The sequence below is a fragment of the Choloepus didactylus genome, chromosome 27 (assembly GCF_015220235.1).
Source record: "Choloepus didactylus isolate mChoDid1 chromosome 27, mChoDid1.pri, whole genome shotgun sequence".
NCBI classification, from domain to species: Eukaryota; Metazoa; Chordata; class Mammalia; order Pilosa; family Megalonychidae; genus Choloepus; species Choloepus didactylus.
The window spans coordinates 23,047,878-23,067,286 of record NC_051333.1 but is presented as its reverse complement, the minus strand read 5'-3'; the positions used below and the strand labels follow the sequence as shown (position 1 = coordinate 23,067,286).

Here is a 19,409-nt window from a genome sequence, read left to right as displayed (position 1 = left end):
GCCCAGAGCATTCACGTTTTAAGGAAATTGACCGACACAAGCCACAGCTTACCTGATGGGGAAGCCAAAGACCAGAAATCAAGTTGCTTCTTTACAGAGACAGTTAAGCAGCGCACTTATAAGCAAAAGGAAGCTTGGGACTCCAGCAGCTCTGCCACCTGTAGAAGGAGAATTCTCCAGACAATCACCCGGCCACTAATGAAGCATCTGACCAAGATAACTGCATCAGCAAAGGCCCCTTCCCTTCCCAAGCTCGTCCCAACCTGAGTCGTGGAGATGCCTTCCCTACAGCCCACTTCATCCAGTCGGTGTAGACACAGCCCTAGGTCTGACAGCCATCCTTTTAATTCAACTGCAGTGAAGTGCTCTTGCAGCCCTGATGATATTCTCTCTCATGAGCCAAAGGAAGTGAATAATAATTAAAGGGCCCTTTGGACAATATCCTTCTATCTGAGGAATCATATACTCAAATAATCTAATTTGTAAAACCTCTTCACTACCTTCCCGCCCGGGTTCCATTTTCTTTTGCATATATTTTCAGCACTCAACTAATGATGGATAGGGGGAATTAGTGCATGCTTGATTGCATCTCCTAAAGGCACTTGGATGCATTGACGATCACCGGCATCTTTTTTCTTTCCAGCACCTTATAATGTAATGTGTTCTCTGAACACATGTGTGAGACATACATTGATATTAAAGCTTTACTCTGTACAGCCCAACAAAAAGGATGCCACATCAAAAGCCAAAGTTAACATATAGTACAATCATTTCAAAGATTAAAGTAAAGGAACTGGTGTCAAGCTGATGCCACCTGACTGCCTTCGCTCACTACCCCAATCCACAAGGCAAGGCTGAAGAGCCACGGGAAGATGGGGGGATGGCAGAGCCCACATAATGCAAAGCCCATATGCCTGCATGCTTTTTGCCACAGACTGCTCCTAGCTATTTCCAAAACTAAGAACAAATGCATGCAATGATGACAGACACCCGATATATTTCTTATGGTGTCTGGAAGCAGAGGAGGCAGTGATCCTGCCGGGGACATGTTTGCAATATATTTTGCAAGTAGTTTGTATTTCCTAAATCAGCCGCTCAACCTTGTGCCCTGAGCTAGTTAAAAAGACCTTGGGGTTGCATGCCCATGTGAAAACAGGCAATGACTGCCGTTTGGGAGGCAGAGACGTGCAGTAGCTACGAGATGAGATCTGCAGCGGACCTCCCAGGATCAAAGCTTGGCTCTACCATGCCCTCACTGCAACCCTGGGCAAGTGACTCAACCTCTCCAAGCCCCATTTTCCTCATTGTGAAATGGGAATTCAGCAGCAGCACCCTGCCTCCCAGGTGCTGACACATTGTCTCCAGAAAGTAAGTGCTCAACAGATATTAACCATTATCATTAGGGCAACGAATAAAGCATATGTGAGCTCAAATTAGCATTTCCCAAACTGTGTTCCATAGAACATTTGGGATGCAAATATACTCCAGGGGAGGAATGACAAAAGACGTGGTCAGCTCAAGGAGGGAAGTCATGGAATAAACAAAATTTGGGATCTCTACTATTCCTTGATATTATCACGTTAAGGAGTGTGTGAATGTCTCATGAATCACCAGGATTCTATGGATGCTATTTTGGAAATACTGAGCTAAACAAATCTGCAAATGAAATGTCCAGCACATTCAAGAAGCTTCCACGAGTGGACTTCTGTCAAGAGCCTGAACATGAGGCCAAGAGAGAAGCAGGCCAAGAAGATGCCCAGGAGAGCAACGAAGTCACCTCCAAACTCTAAAGGAATGGCAGGATAGTCAAGGGTTCTTCTAAGGTGAAGAAACAGACCCAAAAAGAGAGCTGGAGCACAAGGAAAATATCTTCCAAGACTGCTAAGGATGTCAAGTATTGAACTGAAATGGTGGCAACTCGACATTTGTGTTGATCTCTCGAAGAGAAGAACATCAAAATAGCATGATTTTTAAGAAAATAGTAGCCAGTGATGATTTGGGGGGTGGGGGTGGGGAGGTGTGGATTTCCCAGTATGACTCTAAAACTAAGCTCCACCTCATATGTGGAATCCTCGAGCTCACACCTAAGAACTCCAGAAAGCTCCCACAAGATCCTAAATGTGTTAGCAGTGACTTGAGTCTTTGGTCAATGATTAAGCCATTTTGCTCCACCCTCAGGGATTAAATGTCAGCCAATTTGCAGCGTGAAAATCCCAGAGCACTTGAAAAACTCCATACCAAACAAAAGAACAGAATTTTAGCCCACAGACCATCCACTTCACTTCCCTGGGAAACAGTTTCTTACCAAAAGTGGCCACACCCAGCTTTGTCATCACAGAAGACTCCAGATGACTTCCAGCCATTCCAAAACCCACTTACATTTTTAAGGAACGAGATTTTAACGTGGTCCACTTAAAAGCATACATATTCCTAAAGAATCTAAAAGTGTTTATGGCAATAAATGCTTCATTTTAATAATATGCAGATAAGATGACTATTTTACAGGGGCTGGGGGGGGTGCAAATCAAAGGAGGGCTGCATTCTCACAAGCTGGTTTTAAAATATCGGTCTTTTCAGTTAACAGTCCTGCACTGGACACTAAATATGATGCACAATGCCATCTCACTAATTTTAATCAAACAGCTTCTATTTCTTTCCACATTATATTGGAAAGTAAAAATAGAGGTAGGAAAACATCTTCTCCTGTCTGAGCGATCCTGCTGCATTCTCTATGAGATGCCCCAAATCCACCCAAGGCAAAGTTTTGAAGACTCATCTGGAATGAGCTCAGAAGGAGGCCACTTACCCTTCATCTCCAAGCTAAGACAGTTGTTCAACACCGTTTTAAATCATGAGAAGGGCAAATCCTCGTGAGCAGAAAAGATCACACCCCAAACATCCAATGTTTCCCCGATGAAGCCAGTAGGATTCTAAGGAGCCGTTTCTTTACAAAGAAGCGTGTCTTCCTGAAGAAGGAACCGGGCAGCCGATTAAGACATATCCCAAGCCTTTGCTAACCTACTTACAGGTATCATTGCTCCCTTGGGCCTGGGGACCCCTCCACCTCCCTGCACGGAGTAGCTGAATAGGTAAATGGGTTATATCAGGCCAGGAAATCAATGTGTATACTGTGTTCTCAGCCACAGATGAGCATGTCGAAGCCATTTTATTATAGCTCCAGGAGCCATATTGATCCAGCTGTAACTACTTGCAGGGAGCCAGCAATCCAATGAGGACGCATCCTTCTGTCCATCCAGCTGCCTCTTTCCCCCAGTAGTGCTTAGAGAGCAAGTGTTTGCAGATTGGATTAATTTAATGTTTGCTTAATCAAAACCGACTATCCTGGAACTTCAATGCTATTAATTACTAAGAGAATTCAGAACTAATCCTCAAACACCTTAGGCCAGAGAGGAACAGCAGTTATGCGGGGAAAGGGGGCACTCGTAAGGAAATTCTGCTTGCCTTTCCTTCCAGATGTCCATTGTGTTTCCTTCTCCACTTCCGCCACGCCGCTTTCTGCAAAGTGCTTGCTGCCTGTGTTTCCCTCTTTGTGGCACAATTGCTGCTTGCATCTGAATGTGCTGGCTGAATAAACAGAGCCCCAGCCCCTGCCGTCCTGGCAACATTTGTCACTTCCCTCTGCAGACACCCATTTCACCCATAGATGCTTGTAGAGGTAGAAGGCTCTTTCCAAGAGCACCGAGAGCTCCTCCAAGACACAATTTTTGCCTTATCAAGCTGTGACACCTGGCACCACACCAGGCACGTAGTGGGCATTGAGAGGGTTTTGCAGAATGAATACTGGGAGGAGATAAGGGCTCTATTTTTGTAAAGACTGAGGCAAAGCCCTCTGCTGTGGTGAAACCCCTCAAGCCCTCCACCTGCCCTACCCTTGGGAAGTCAGAAGACTGTCCTTGGAACCAGGACCCAATGCCCATCCTGCTTACAGATTGGACACCAACCCAACAGAAACATGGGAGGGCGTGTCTGCCTTGAAATCTCTTCCATGGCTTTGCAAAAGGGTATCCATGCACCACAGAACACCAAGCAGCTGTGCCAGGAGGCTAGCGTGAACCAGGAGGGAGCTGCTAAAGCCCAAAATGTGTGTTTTCCCCAGCAATACCAGAAGCTTCTATTAGCCAATAGTATTGTACCAATATCAATTTCACCTTCGGTTTGGCCGTGTCTCTCCAACACCTCACTGTTAGCACTGAATGTGCCATCACGCATCCCATCTGTGTATCATGGAGAGGAAGCCTGTTCCTCTCCTAAGAGAATTCCTCTCCCAGGCAGCAGGCCTCAGTAGTATTTCATCTCAGCCTCCAGCACATCATGGGGGGCTGGTTGCAATTCTGCCATGAGTGTTTATGGCAGGGATCATAAACTCAAAGGCCCACAATGACACAGCAGGTAAAGTAAATGAGCAAATTAAGTAGGGAGTAGGCATTAGGGAGTGGGGGGGACTGCAGCAACTTACGGAGCAAATGGCCAGCCCAGAGGGGCCACTGTTACTCCATTCAAACCACAGGGTAAATACATCATCTTATTTCTGCCTGATGTCTACTCTAATGTGAGAGGATGGCAACCAATTCAATTTTTAAAAACATACACACATCATTGAAATAAGGTCTATATTTTAATTAACAGTATTGTACCAATTTCAATTTCTTCGTTTTGTTAAGGGTGTCAGGGGGCGAAGCTAGGAGAAGGGCATGCAGGATGTCTCTGTATGATTTTTTGCAACTTTCTGTGAGTCTGAAATTGTTTCAGAATAAAAAGTTAAACAAACACACATGCACACACATGCTTGCAGCATACACACAGTTCAGGCCAAACTACCTACCACTACAAACCACAGGTTTTTCCCTTTAAACTTGTTGACATTCCTTGGTCACTTCCAAATGGGCTAGTGGCAGCTGTGCCTCGCAGGCCGAGAGGGACAAGAATCCAAAGCCCTGACCTGCAAATGCCCAAAAGCATGGCAACCTCACCTGTTGACCCTTTTCATGGCATCTGTCACCTGGAGGTGGCACCAGCCACGGAGTTAGCTCATCGCACTTCCTCCAATGAAGATTTTTCAAGATTTCTGAAATCAAGTCACCACAGCACCATGCAACACCTATTAATTCAGATGCATTTTGCACAAATAGTTCTTGTATGATGAATGGAGCCCCGGACTTACAATTCAGCCACCGTGTGGTAATTTACACTGGTCAGATTAAGTATATAAGGAACACGTCTCAAAACAATGATTTCACTTCCAGCTAAGGAGGAACTAGTGCCCTTTCCTTCATTTCTAAATTACATTTTCAATCATAAATATTGAAAATTATGTTTCCGATCACCACTGTCACCGTGTGAGTAGTGGCACATGAGCCCCATGGACACACGGGTATTCGCAAAAAGAAAGCAAGGGCTGTTAGAACGCCCAAAACACTTTGAGTTTTAAAGGGCTTGTTCCCCCAGCCCACAAGATTCTAAAAAGATGGTGCCGTTTGGAGCTTGCAGAGGCAGAGAATAGCAGTCCCATTTGCACGTCAGTTATTAAACATATGAAATTACTGCTCTGGGTGCATTTTACCACCTATTATGTTTGAGCTGTTTCAAATGTTCACAGGTAGCCACGGCAGACGAAATGAGCTCCTGCTGTCCGATAGACCCTGAAACAATTGGGTTTCTGGCTGTAAGCAAATGTACAGTCTCACCAGTTTGAAGGATAAAGCTTTGTGTTTGTTTTTTTAGCATAAAGTTTTACAGACCCTAACTTTGTAGTGCTTTATGTAGCCTCGTGTCAGCCCCTCACCCATATCCCTCTGACACTGACCCTTCTACCACAAGCAGCAAGGGCTTCCTGTGACAAACGACTCTTTGCCCAAGGGCACATGTCGGGGAATCAGTGCCCGGGACAGCCAGTAGCTGAGAGCAGTTGGTGGATGAGTGCCAAGCCATCGCCCCCTTCATTTGGAATAACTCTGAGGCTTGGTTTACAGTCTCCCAGGGTCCCAGCTGCCCAGAACAGTAACCTGTTCACTAATGTGCTCTGAACCCATTCCCTTCCCTTCCCTTTCCTTTCCCAGGCCCGATGGGATAAGGACCTGAGGATCTCATTTTCCCCACTCCCCTACCAGTGTGTCCTGGGATCACCTCTTAAATAAACAACTCGCACTAAAACTCTTGTAACAGGATCTGCTTAAAGACATTGCATTTATTATATTTTTTGATATACCAGAGATTTGGAAAATAAATGCAAGCATATAAATTTCCAATCCTCTTTCAAAAGCCCAGCAGCCCATGAAGGTGCTGGACCCCCTGTTTTGGGGGACCACTGCGCCCACAGGTGCTGGGGTGGACTTGCCAAGGAGGGTTCCCATGCAGTCTCAGAGGCCATGTAAACACAAGCGTTCCCAAAGTCATCGATCATGACTTTAGAAGGCACCCAGCAGTCCGAAAAATGACGCACATATTAGGGCCGTGCTATTAAAGAAATCCTTCTCCAGCCCTTCACGTGCCCTGCTTCCCAGAAACTTAGCAACCTTCTGAGCAGATCAAGACCCGTTTCCAAAACACGTCACGGTGGCAAAGGAAGCAGAAATTCCATTTAAAAATAACACCTTTCTCCAAGGGCTTGGAATACAGTCACAAAAGAAAATACATTTTTTTGACATTCCTAAAAATACATGATCATATCCTATGTAGCAAGATGAGACCAAGTGACTCATTGAAGTCATAATCACTGCAAATTGCAGTATTGTTGTCGTTGAATGAAAATTGCCAAAGGACTCATAATTTCAGTTGTTTCGAGAACCCTAGGCAGTCATTTGCCGCACCACGAGACCCAAATCATCTGAAGTTGAAGCTCTTCTCCTCCTCTTTGTATTTCATTAGCAGAGATCAGGTTAATAAAAAGTTTAAAAGTTGACTGCCTTCCCCCTGAGATTTATTCAGACCTCCCCTGTGGGGATGAGCTGGGAATGGCAGCCGACACTCTCATTTCTCCAGAGCTCGCTCTGTCATCTCCCCCTGTGGTCCCTGAAGTCTGCCAATTAAAGACCTCCTAGATGACATTCCGCTGCTAAAGTTATGCACACGTAAATCATTGTAATAAGAGAAGACTGTTATGTTAACCTTCATCATGCAGCCCTTTTCCCTTTGTGAGAAATATGAAAAACACTCATTTGTCTGGCACAAAAGAAGCTACTTCCCAGCAAACGCCTGGAAAACTTGCCTTGATGTTGCCCCTTCTTTGTGGTTCCATTAGGCGTTGCCTCGTGCACCAGCAGGCATTACTCAACTCGAAACACAGAGCAAGGAGGCCGTAAACCGGGCAGCATCACGTCAGAGGCAGGAGGCTCGGAAATAAATGGGGAGCTGGTTCTATCCAGAGGAACATTTTTCCATGTTTAACCAAGCAAAACTCAAGACACCACTGAGCACACAGTCTCAAAGGTCAAATTCTTAAGGAGACCAGTTCTGGGGTGGGAGGCAGGCACGATCTGCAGCTGCGCAAGAAACCCAAAGCTGGCTCGAGTTTTCACAGTCAGACAAGAAGCTGGTGCATGACAACTGTCGATCCTACATTGCCATGAAAGATTACCTCTTTGGGGTGAGCCCCTGGAAGCAGACAGCTGCAGGAGCCATGGACCTGAGCTCAAGCTGTCCACCCCAGCAGGGGCCCACTGGCATTTTAAGCCTTTCACGGGCTAGACTCAGAAGTCCCCGGAGATTCAGCATTTATTTTTTCAATAAAAAAGAGAATTCTTTATCAACAATGGAATAAATATTAATGATGCATTAATTACTTATATCTAGATGTTAACTTTAGGAGAAGATACTAATTGAAAGATTTGAAAAAGAAAAGCCAAGGCATGGGCCTCTTATCTCTGTACTCAGTCACCCTTCTCATTAGCTCACTCAAGGCTGGGGGTGCCCTGCCTCCAGTATGCTGTCCCCCTCCAGCTCACCTTGGGTATCCGGGCAGGGCACGTCCCTGGGTCGGACACGTCCTCTGCCCATCATCCCTGAAGGCTTTAATTTCACCTGCCACCCAAGCATGCCCAGCTTTGTGGGGCAGATCCATGGCCCAAAGAATCCTCATTATTTCCTCTAAATCATTTTTCTCTGAAGCAAGGACATTTTTCAAGAAATGAAATAAAAATTTTGTGGGTTACAGGGGTTGATGGGGTGAGGATAGAACACAATTTCTCTTAACACTTATTTTCCAATCAGCATGAAATTTTATTCTAGTTCACTCCAGAGCAATCTGCATGCTCTTGAAATATTGATACATCCTATAAAGTGTGTCCTGAAACAACCAATCACACATGATTTTATTTAACTATCTGCCTCTGGCCATGTTTTTACCTCATTCCCTCATTTCCTGTTTATTTTTCCATTCACAGTTTAAAGGAGTGAGACTCTTGGCTCTTTAAGCCAGGGTGGCCTGCAATCTTAGTCTGCCTGGGACTGAGAGGGGTTTCCCAGGATCTGAGACTTTCAGGGTGAAAACCTGGAAACACCCCGGCAAACCAGAGAACTGGTCACCTCCTTTAAGTAAACATTTAAATCTTAGTTCAAGTCTACCAAAACATGACAAATTCAACACAGTTGCACAGTTCTGTAGTGGCAGATCTAAGTGTGTTCAGCGGCTGTGGGAAGTAAGTCCTACTGGGTTTAGAGCGGAGGCCCAGGGCAATCACTGCTGAGAAAGATTCCAACCCGGGCAATTGCCTCACCAACTGAAGGAAGAAGACTGAAGGCTTTCAGAACCTGTTGCACAGTTCCAAAGCATGAAATGGTAAAACCTCGAGCCAAGAGAATAGAGAAAGAAAAAGCAGAGTAGACAGACCCCTCTTCACAGAGGTCTCACAAATTCTTCCAAAATATCAATTTATACAATTTTCAGCAGCCACCCCTGGGTCCCCATCAGAAACAATGCTTCACCTGAGTATCTAACATGGAATGCCGCCCTTCTCCCAAGCACCTGCTGTCAGAGCACTCTAAATGCAATCCTTTTCATTTTAATTAAGATATACAGGAACAATTAAGAGTACAGAACCAAACCTCTACATACTCTACAGGCAAAACCCAAAGGTGAGGTTTTTGGTAAACTTGATGGCACTAATCGTCAGCCTTATGATCTTTTAAATACCCAGATTTTCACGGGCATCTGCATACTAATCCAGTGGATGGCCCATGAGGAAACTGGCCATGGGGTTGGCCCGCATCCCCCATGGTTCTGGGCTGTCAAGGGGAGCCCTGCAATGCCTCCACAGGGCTCCACGCAAGTGAGCTGGACTTGGACGTTCTTGGTTAAATCACTGTTGGGTTTTTTTTTTTATGCTTGATGTTTCTATTAGCTGAATACCTGAGTTCTTTCACTAATCCCACTCCAAATTAGATTTTGCATGTCTTGGAAGGGTTGGGCTGGAAGATGGAGAAAATAACAAGGAGGAGGAGGGGAAACTGCTACCCCTGAGTGCTTACTATGAGCCCAGCATTTTGCCAAGAGTGTCTCATATAGGGCATATTCTTTGTGCCCTAGGAAACTGCTGCTTTTGTGGGGCAAATTTTTATGAGGTTCAACCAAATACATCATCTCCCACACTCGTCCTGACAAATGGACTGGTTCTGTCATTGCCCTCTTCTTCCACACTGCAAACTGAGGCTTGAGAAGGGCACATTTCTAGCAGGTGGTAGAGCCCAGCTTGTCCAAGCTCAATTCCAGAGACTGTGCTTTTAACTACTGCCCTTTTGTGCCCCGCTAGGACCCAATTCCCTTGGTCTCATCCCTATGCCTCCCCAAGCTGCGTGCTGCTGATGACAGGATGAGCAAATGCAATTGACAAATGACACCAAATAGTCAAAATACTGGGAGGCCATCAGACAAGGGGACACTGTGGAACTATGGACAGACTGCCCAGGGGAGTGGCATCCTCCCCTCCTGGGAAGGAAAGTGAGAGCTTGTTGCCATGGGTGCCCGCGGGCCCCTCGGCAGGGCACAGAACTCCTAGGAGAGCTCACTTGTCCCACAATCACACTCCCTGGAGAAGACATGGATGCTGAGGGCCGGGATGAAGCCCGGGAACCACCTGATGTGTCTTCTCCCCCTCTCTTTACACCAGGCCCCCGTGGAGGAGGCCAGGGCAGCCAGAGAGTGTGTCTGGAGCTCCTCTCCCAGAGGAAGGCCCAGGAACCGTCTAACCTCACCCCAGCCGAGTGGGGCATCACAGACATTATCTTCTCCTTCCACTTGTTTACATTTATTTGACAGTTTGGACCCGCCTGTTCAATCTCTAAAATATCTCAAATATGTATACACGGTGTCCTGGAGAGCTCTCAAGGACAGTCTTTATTAGTCACTTTGATCTAATCCATCACACACTAAAACCTCAAACGGGCACTGAGTGTCCTTTCTGGCGGGGGGGGGGGGGGGAGGGGCACGTTGAGGCAGAAAAAGTACACACAAGCCCCCATTTCCCACGGCTTGGGCCGTTGGCGCCACGGGTTCAAAAATGTAATTAAAAGAAGACTGTCGATTTAACTGTTGTCAAAACGCATGTCACCGCCTGTAGGAGAGGCAGGCATGCTCTAGTCAATTTCCCCCATCCGTGCCAAAATTTCGGAGAGACCCTTCACTTTATAAATCAACTCACAGCTTAGAACATCCTGGCAGCCCCTTCAAGGAACCGATCGGAATGACAGGGAAAGAGTGGATAGCCATCATGGCTTGACTGGATACAGGTGTTTGCGTTTACAGACGAACCACAAACGCCTGGGTCTTTGACAGGCGTTGATGCTATCAGTGAATCGGAGCTATTACTGGCTCCGGTCGCCAAGGGCTGGGGGGCCTTTCCCTTAGCAACATCTCTGAGGCTGATAACATTTGGCTGAACATTTTCAGATCTTTAACCTCCCTTCTGACTTTCTGCAGTCAAACCCGCCTAAACTGATCAGAAGAAGAGACACGCAGTGGGGAAGACAAGTAAAATATTATTGACTGGACTGTTTCATGTCTATTAGGAAGAAAGAGCAAAGAGGGGAGAGAGAGCCTTACAGCTTGACAGGCTTCAAGATAATCAGGGGAGGAATCAGGGCTGCAAAGTAACCCTCCGTGAAGTTGGAAAGCACTGGCTCAGGAGGGGTCATTGTTCTGAGCAGGAAACAAACAGCGCGCCTTGCAAACCGGGGTGAGACTGAATTCCTCCATCAGACCCTGCTCCCCTCCAGCAGCCCCCCGCTCCTACCACAAGGCAACCAAAGCAGAGAGTCATGTGGCATGAGGAGAAGGAGCCTACTGGTCCCGAAGGCTTTGGTTTATGGGGGCGGCTGCGTGCCTTGGCCCTCCCTGTGTACATCCAAGACAGGGGCGGGACCCACATGGGTGCAACAGGTGACTCTGCTCTGGGAATTCAGCTTTGGCGACTGACATTTCCAGTTTGCATTTCACTTCCTTGCTCCTTGCCCCATGGAGCCAGGCCTGATGTTCTCAGCTCCCCAAGTTCATGTCCTCGGAGTTTCTCCTGTGTGTGCATGTGCTGTGTAGTGTGTGTGTTTTGAGGGGATGTGACTGGAAGGGCTGCACTTGCTGTGAATCACCCTGAGGCCAGTCAACAAGACCTGCTGGGACTTGCGCTAACACAGAGGAAGTAAATCGCCCCCATCTGTGCTCCAGACACCAGGGGAGGGAGGTTCTGGGCCCACCCCTCCAGAGCAGTGGTCCCACTCAGCAGGAGCAACTCACTAGCTCTCTAAGATCCAGTCAGGCTCTGTGCTGGAGACCCTCAGCTGAGCCGAGACCAGAAACCCTGCGCCAAAGCTTTCCCATTTCTGTAACGCAGTCAGAGGGACCTGCGATTCCCCTCTCCCCCACCTCCACTCCGTACCTACCCCCTTACTGCTTTGCACTTCCTCACTTCTAATTTTCCCCCCATTGATCACCCTCCACAGCCCATGGCCGCAGAGCCTTCCAGAACCCCTGGTTCCATGATATAGTGATGATGATGATGAAGATGATGAAGAAGAGGAGGAAGAGGAGGAGGAAAAGGAAAACAGCCGCAATCATTTATTAAGCAAAATGCCAGGCCCTGGCCCAAGGGTTTTCACATGGATCATCTCCTTCAACCCCCATGCTATGGACTGAATCATGTCCCCACAAAGACATGTTCAAGTTCTAATTCCCAGTCCTGTGGATGTGAACTCGTTTGTAAACAGGATCTTTGAAGATGTTACAGGTTAAGCTGAGGCCAAACTGAAGCAGGGTGGGCCATAAGCCAATACGACTGGAGTCCTTACAAGCAGAGGAAATTTGGACACAGTGAGTAGGAGACAGAAGGCGAGAGGTGGCCATGTGACAGAGGTAGAGATTGAGATAAGAAAACTGTGAGGCCATGAATGCCTGTGGGCAAGCCAGCCAGTCTGCAGGATTTGGTATAGCAGCCCTGGCAGACTAAGACACCTCTACACAACCAACACGTATAAGCTCCATCCTAACTCCCATTTGCCAAGGAAACCTAGAGAGGTTAAGCATCTTGCTCAAGCTCAGAGAGCCAGGACTCCTGACGGGGGCCGTGGCCTCTACACCCACCTTCACTCAGAGTTGCCCCAAGATAGTATTGTCAGCCCAATGGCAGGCTGGTCCTCAGAACCCATAAATCCCCATGTCCACCTCTCTGCCCATATCACAGTGGACTTTAGGTGCAGGGATCTGTCTCCCATGAGACTGCAAACACATTTGATCAGAAAACAATGTAGCAACTTCTGCAGGGTCTCACAACCTCCTGGGCCCTCTGTCCACCCTGCCCCCCATCCATCCTCCTCACTACCACAGATAGAGTCACTTCACTACCTTGCTCAAAGCCTTTCGTGCCATCCCACTGTTTATAGAGAATAAAGCCAAATTTATAAGCAAACAGACCAAAAAAAAATCTCCTGGAGATCTCCAGGGAAGTGATTCCAACCACCACCTCCACCACCACCACCACCCGTAGAAGCCCTTCCTGGCTGCTCCTCTTCCCCACCCAGCCCAGAATCCAAAGTGGTTCACCAGAACTCATGACTCTCAGCTGGACATTCAGTTCTCTCACCTCCCCCATATTTTCGGTGTCATTAACCAACAGTGACTCAATCCTCCTTCTCCTAAACCCAGGAGACAGAGAACTAATGCTAAAAATCTGGAGCCCCATCTCGGCTGTGCCTTTCTTTTCCCATCAGAGATTCCTTCCTCTGTTCTCAGCTCCATCTTTCACTCCTCCCAATGGCTTTTCTGACCCTAGACCCTCATCCTCAAGCCCACTCCTCCATCCCAAGCCCTCATCACTCCCTACTAGTTACTCAAGGTAGCCAGGATCTCCTGGGCTCCCTCACTCCACCCACCCACTGACAGCCTTAGAAACCATCACAGTGACACCTCCTTCCCACCAGCCTCCTGCCCTGCTCTTTCCTGCCTCTCATGGTCCTCTCTCTCCTCTACACCAGTGCCTCCATCACCACTGGCTCAAGTCTCTCCCACCCTAAACAGACGAACAAATCACCCTTGACCCCTTGTTCCCCTCATGTGCTTGAGTCATCACTGACACCCATCTCCAGAGCGAAGGGGCACTTTCCAGCCCTCATGCTCCTGGACATCTCTGCTGCATTTACCACTGTTGACTCTCCTGCCATCTTTGAAACTGTCTACCTTACCCTTGGCCTCTGCTTTTCCTCCTCCCTTCCTGACCACTCGCTTGCCCCTGAATGTTGATCTTTCCTAGGCTTCCACCAACAAGCCATAGTGCAGCCTTCATACATTATGCCCTCATATAGATTTAACTGCCACCTAAGGCTCCTGCCCAAACTTTCCCACAGACTCCAAGTTTATGTGCTAACCAGCTGGCCATCTCCAGCTGCCTTCGTGCTAGTGATAAGGATCACCTGTCTGTGATTTTTTTTCCATGATGATTTGATAACATGGTTTTGGATTATGTTCTGCTTTCTTGGGGTGACTGACCATGGGGATGAAGTATGCTGGTGATGCCAATGGGTGCCTTTCCAGGTCAGGGTCATTATGGTTCTTATGGCAAATTAATGATTAGTTGCCCTAGGACTTGTAGGTGGTAAAAGTTGGCCTCAGCTCTGATAACCCAAGTGAGACCTTAGGCTCTGGAGGGAGGGTCAGAGTCAGCCACGTCCATCTGTCCTTGCTCTGAGCCGACATCCACTGGAGCCCATTCTGAATCTGAGCCCTTGATTCACAGCCGAGTCGTGTATTGATGAATGGGTAGAGCTGGACTTCAGCGCTCAGGGTTTCCAGAGCACACACGAGTGCACGTGAGCCATAGGGTGGCACCACCCAGGGTGCACGGAGCAGGGCCCCCATTCCAATACACAGCACTAGTAAGGGGGCAGCCCCTGGAGCTGTACAAAATCACAGCCCTGAGAGAGTGCCAATAAGGTAGCCATGGCAAAGGAGCAGCCTCCTTAAACAGGTATGATAACACCCCACCCTCAAAATTGCTGCCCCTGGTTTACAATATCATGGACATGGAGGTGATGTGCAGCCACTGCTTCCTAATGCCATGCCCCTCGGAAGCTCAATTGGGGCCTAAAAACACAGAATGGGCAGTGAGAGGTGCTCTGAACCATGAAGCCCCATCTGTCATTCACTAAGCTTGTCTCAATCTAAAGATCTTTATCTACAGAACTTTTGTCACCATCCCACCCTCCTTCCTTATCAGGGTAAAGTAAGGCTTTAATACAGTTACCATTAGATTTATGAACAAGCCAGGGCACTGGAGGGCACAGCCAGAGGGGTGTTATCATCACAATCCCTGGTTCCCCCTCCCTGAGGTCGTCTCTCTGCTGGTCATGCATCCATGGCTGGCTCCGTCTCATCTTTCAGGCTTCGGCTCACAAGTCACCTTCAGGGAGAACTCTCCTGCCACCCACTCCATTGGAGCTGCCCTTCCCAGTCACACTGTTTTATTTTCTGAAGAAAATATGAATAGCAGTTATCAACAACTGGATTTTTTTTTAATTCCATTTCTTACTTGTTTATTATCTGTCATCTCACCTAGATGAGGTCTAGTTCTAGACCTAGGTGAGGTCTAGACCAAGGGCTGCGTGGTCACTGATGTAGGACCTCAATAAGTGGTCACTGAATAGGGAATGATGGAATGATTGAGTTGACATCCTCTGTAGAAGTTAGAGCCTCAGGGTTTCTGAGAGCCTGCTTGCCAGATTTCAACAGGCTCTGCTTCGTGCCACTTTCTCCCCAACCACTTCCTCACTGATCTAAAGAGCTGGGCTTCCTCTGCTGGACACATGCCCAAGACAATGTTGGACCCAACAGGGATCTTAAGTCCTTGCAGAAGAACCCAGGATGGATACAGTCTCTCAGAACACCCATGAGTTTAGAAAATTAGAAATCCTCCTGTGATGGTTGGGTTTATGTGTCAACTTGACCAGGTAATTGTGCCCAGGTGTCTGGTCAAGCAAGCGCTGGCCTAACCATCACTGCAAGGACTTTTGTGGCTGGTTAATAAACCAGAAGGCTGGTTTATTAAATCATTAGTCAACTGACTGCATCTGTGGCTGATTGCATCAATGAAGGGCATGTCTTCCACAATGAGAGAATGCAATCAGCTAGATTTAATCCAATCAGTTGAAGACTTTTAAGGGACAAAAGAGAGAACCTTCACTTCTTCTTCGGTAAGCCAGAGTCTCGTGAGGAGTTCATTGAACACCTTCATCAGAGTAGCTAGTTTGCTGCCTGCCCTACAGACTATGGACTCATGCATCCTGCCCTACAGAATGTGGACTCATGATTCCTGCCCTACAGAATTTGCACTTGTGCATCCCCACAGTTGTGTGAGACACTTTTATAAAATCTCATATTTACAGATACCTCTTGTTGGTTCTGTTTCCCTAAAGAACCGTTACTAATACACCTCCCTTCTAGACCTGGATTAGAACTTACCCCTGAAAGGTGTTTCTATTGGCACCTTCTTGAATCCGTGTGCTTAACAAGAAACAAAGCCTGAGCCTTTTGTCCTCCCAAAGCCACCTCAACAGAACAGAGCCCGGCATCGGTTCTGTCACAGAACCCATCTTTCCCTTTGATCTCATTTGATTCTCCCAAAACTCCAGAGAAAACAGGGGCCTAACACGTTACTTGACACTTACAACAAATCCTGTTCATGTCCAATGTCACCGCTCCTGTCTCCCAAGGTTCTATTTCAGTTCTGCCCAAATCTCCAGCTTAACAGGAGCCCCTCGCCAGCCATTCTCTGTGCCCCCGTTGATCCCTTCTCTCCACCGGGGCTGCAGATCCTTGAGCTCTTAAGTTTGGGTCATCTCCCTCAGCACCTTGAGCTGAGCTTGCTGGTGGCTACCTTGTTTGGCTGAAATGTACATTCACTCTGCATTGTGACCAACTAGGGGAAGGTGAGAAAGAAAAAAGAGCAAGAAAGAGACAGTGAGACAGACAGAAACAAGAGATACACAGTGAAGAAAAGAGAAAAGAGAGGGAAAAGAAAAATGAAAACCTTGTTTAAGAGAGAGAAAAAAAGGAGTCTTATATAGAGGTAAAGAAAGATTACCGGAGAAATTCATTAAGGTCTTTCAAAAGTCATTTGTTGTGTGTGAAGGAGAGAGGGGACATGAGCCAAAGTTTGAGGAGCTGAAGTTTGCTTCCCACAAAGGGTTTAACGTCTTAACATCACCCCTTCTCTGCCGTCACTCTAGGATGCAAATCATTTCAGATAACCCAGCAGCCCAAAACTGGAAAAATCATCATGTCAGATGCAATGACAGTTGTCAGAGCCACGTCACCCCGAATCTTGAGGAAACCCAGGCTGCGGCTGTCCCACCCCCTGGCTGGAGTTTTGCCAAGCACCCTCAGAAGACTTGCCAGTGTCAGGGTGATGAAGAGAATTACCTTGTTTCTCTGCTCCATCCTCATTGCTTCTGAGCCAAGCATCATCCCCCTCACCCCACCACTGCATCCTGAGATGTCAGTGACTTAAAGCCATAAGAAGAAGCCCCATGCCTTGTCCCCAGTGGGTGGATATGAGAGCTATCTGACATCCCCACTTGAATCCATTCAAAAATCTAAGACAGACAGTGCTTGGGTGACAGTAGAATGGGTCTCCAGGGGTCCATTGCCATCTCCACGGACCACACTGGAGTTCAAGTGCAGACCTTGGCTCCAACAGCCCATGCACGTCTGGCACAGAGAGCCTGCCCGGTTTCACATATTTTAAAGAGGGCTTTCATAAACACGGATGCCTTCATCAGCGAGTCTGCATTTACAAACAGTTACTGTTATCCACAAAAGCAGCGATGAGCAGTTTCACATAAGTTACATTTCCATTTAAGAAAGAATATATAATTCCACATTCCACTGTCCCTCGAACTTTATTCCCGTTTATGTAGATCTTAATACAGTTATATAGTTGCGGGGCTAGCGTCCCCTCCGGATGGTAATGAGGTCTCCTCGAACCCTTTAGCTGCTATAAAGCATGCAGAAGTTAAATGCACAGATGGAAAAAAATTTGTCTCAATTTTATACTTCTGCAAAATGGTAATTTTGTACTTAAAATGTACAAGATGGATGTTCAGAAATATAGGCTGATAGCCTAAATTATATTTGGTCATAATTTATGTAGTACAGTCCCAAAGAGATACAGAAAGGCAGAGCATAATTTATCTGCTGGAATCAGCGATAGCTTTGCTAAAACTCCCATTTATTCCATCCCCCATAGTTTTAAGCAGCCTCCGTCCTCAGGGCTCACTCTATTTAAGTTCCCCGTACTGCTGTTTGATCACATATTGTAGTCTATAATTTGCCTATCATCTGAAGCAAATTTAGGTCCCAGAAGTTATGATCTCTACATAGCAACCACTTTATTTGGTAAATGCAAAATATTTATAGCAATATAAAGACCAGATGAAAATAAAATTCCTATAATCATTGGAACATACACACTTTATCATTGGGGCCCATGAAGACCGCTAGAGGAGAACTAGCACGTTGCCTAATACAATCACCTTTGGACACACACTCAAATTTGCTGACGCTGGGGAACAGAGACACTTTTTCACCAGCATTCTTCCCATCTTTCCGAGGGAAGGAAACATCTGGGCTTCGGCGCCATATAGAGTTGCCCCAAAGGAATTTAGATGAGAGGCAATGGCCAGATGAGTCATCACTGGGGTCTCAAATGTGGAGTAGAAACAAACTGGTAGGCGAAGACACTGCACTGGACAGGTTCACCCCTAAACTCCCAGGAACATTGAACCATTCAAGGAACATTGACCATGACCCCATCTTTGGGTCAAGATCAATGAATTTCTACATTAACCAGATGACGTGGCTCCTTCTTTGAGCTTTCCTCCTCTAATTCCTTGTTATGTTTCCAAAACGTTCACCCGGAACCTCCAGTATAACTGAGGCACTGTCCATTTACAGCTCCTTGAAAACCAACTACCTCTTCCAAGAAGTGTGGGGAGAGGCAGAGGATGCAAGGAAAGGACCAACCCCCAACTGGAAACCAGAGGGGATGACACTAATTTGAGTAATAACAATGCGGTCATTCAACGCCTGCTCCACGGAAACACTGAACAAGTATCCCTATATTATCTCTATTCCTCGTAACAACCCTGCAAAGTAGACCTCGTCATTCCCACATTATCGGTATGCAAATGAGGAAACTGAGGCCCAGAGAGGTCAAGCAGCCAAGTCAGAGGTGGAAGTGAGACTCCCATCCAGGACTGATGTCATTTCAAGCCCACTGTTTCCTGATGGCATTTTTCCATAAGCCAATGCAACACGCCAAGTTTTCTAAGTTACCTCTGCAGGGATATTGCTTCTCTGTCCTCCAACCTCTCTCCGCCTACCTCAGCCCTTTCCATCCAGCCCTCAAGGTTGCCTTCAGCGGAGTGAAGATGAAATAGAGCCCCAGATGCATCTCTCCGATAAAAACTTCAACTGAAGCCTCATATATTTTGCAGATACTAAAGATCTCATGGCTCTTTGAAGACGAGTGTTAGCATTAATCATTATGGTTGTTCAGATTATTTCCTCGTTTTTAACATCGCCCCAGCCCTCCCACCAAAGGGCCGCCTTTTCTGTATCTTAGGCAGCCAGACCCAAAGTGATGCCCTGGATTCCTCTGGACATTTCCTTCCTTCTTTTTGGCAACTCATCCCCAGCTCTGGCCACCCCAAGTCTAAGGGTATCTCCCCATGCAAACTTGTCTTCTCTTTTGATACAATACTGTTCAAATCCAAATATTTCCCACAAGATACATTTTAAACACTGTTTTTATTTTTAATACATCACAGTGAAGAGAGAGGAAAAAAGTAGAGAAAGAGATGACCCAGTATAAATTGGGAAAAAAAGCAAAATAAAAATTTTAAAAAAAGAGGACATA

The 19,409-nt window shown here is 46.8% G+C and overlaps 1 long non-coding RNA gene across 1 annotated transcript in view; it reads right to left on the bottom strand.

Annotated features, from left to right (window-relative positions):
* The window catches only part of LOC119521485, a 61,178-nt gene extending 58,254 nt beyond the window's left edge, over window positions 1–2,924 (bottom strand). Inside the window, exons 1-2 of the long non-coding RNA XR_005214362.1 lie at window positions 2,807–2,924; window positions 53–158 (exon numbers count right to left, since the gene is read on the bottom strand). This is a non-coding gene — a long non-coding RNA (uncharacterized LOC119521485). The remainder of the gene's footprint in view (window positions 1–52; window positions 159–2,806) is intronic.
* Between the last annotated feature and the right edge of the window lie 16,485 nt (window positions 2,925–19,409).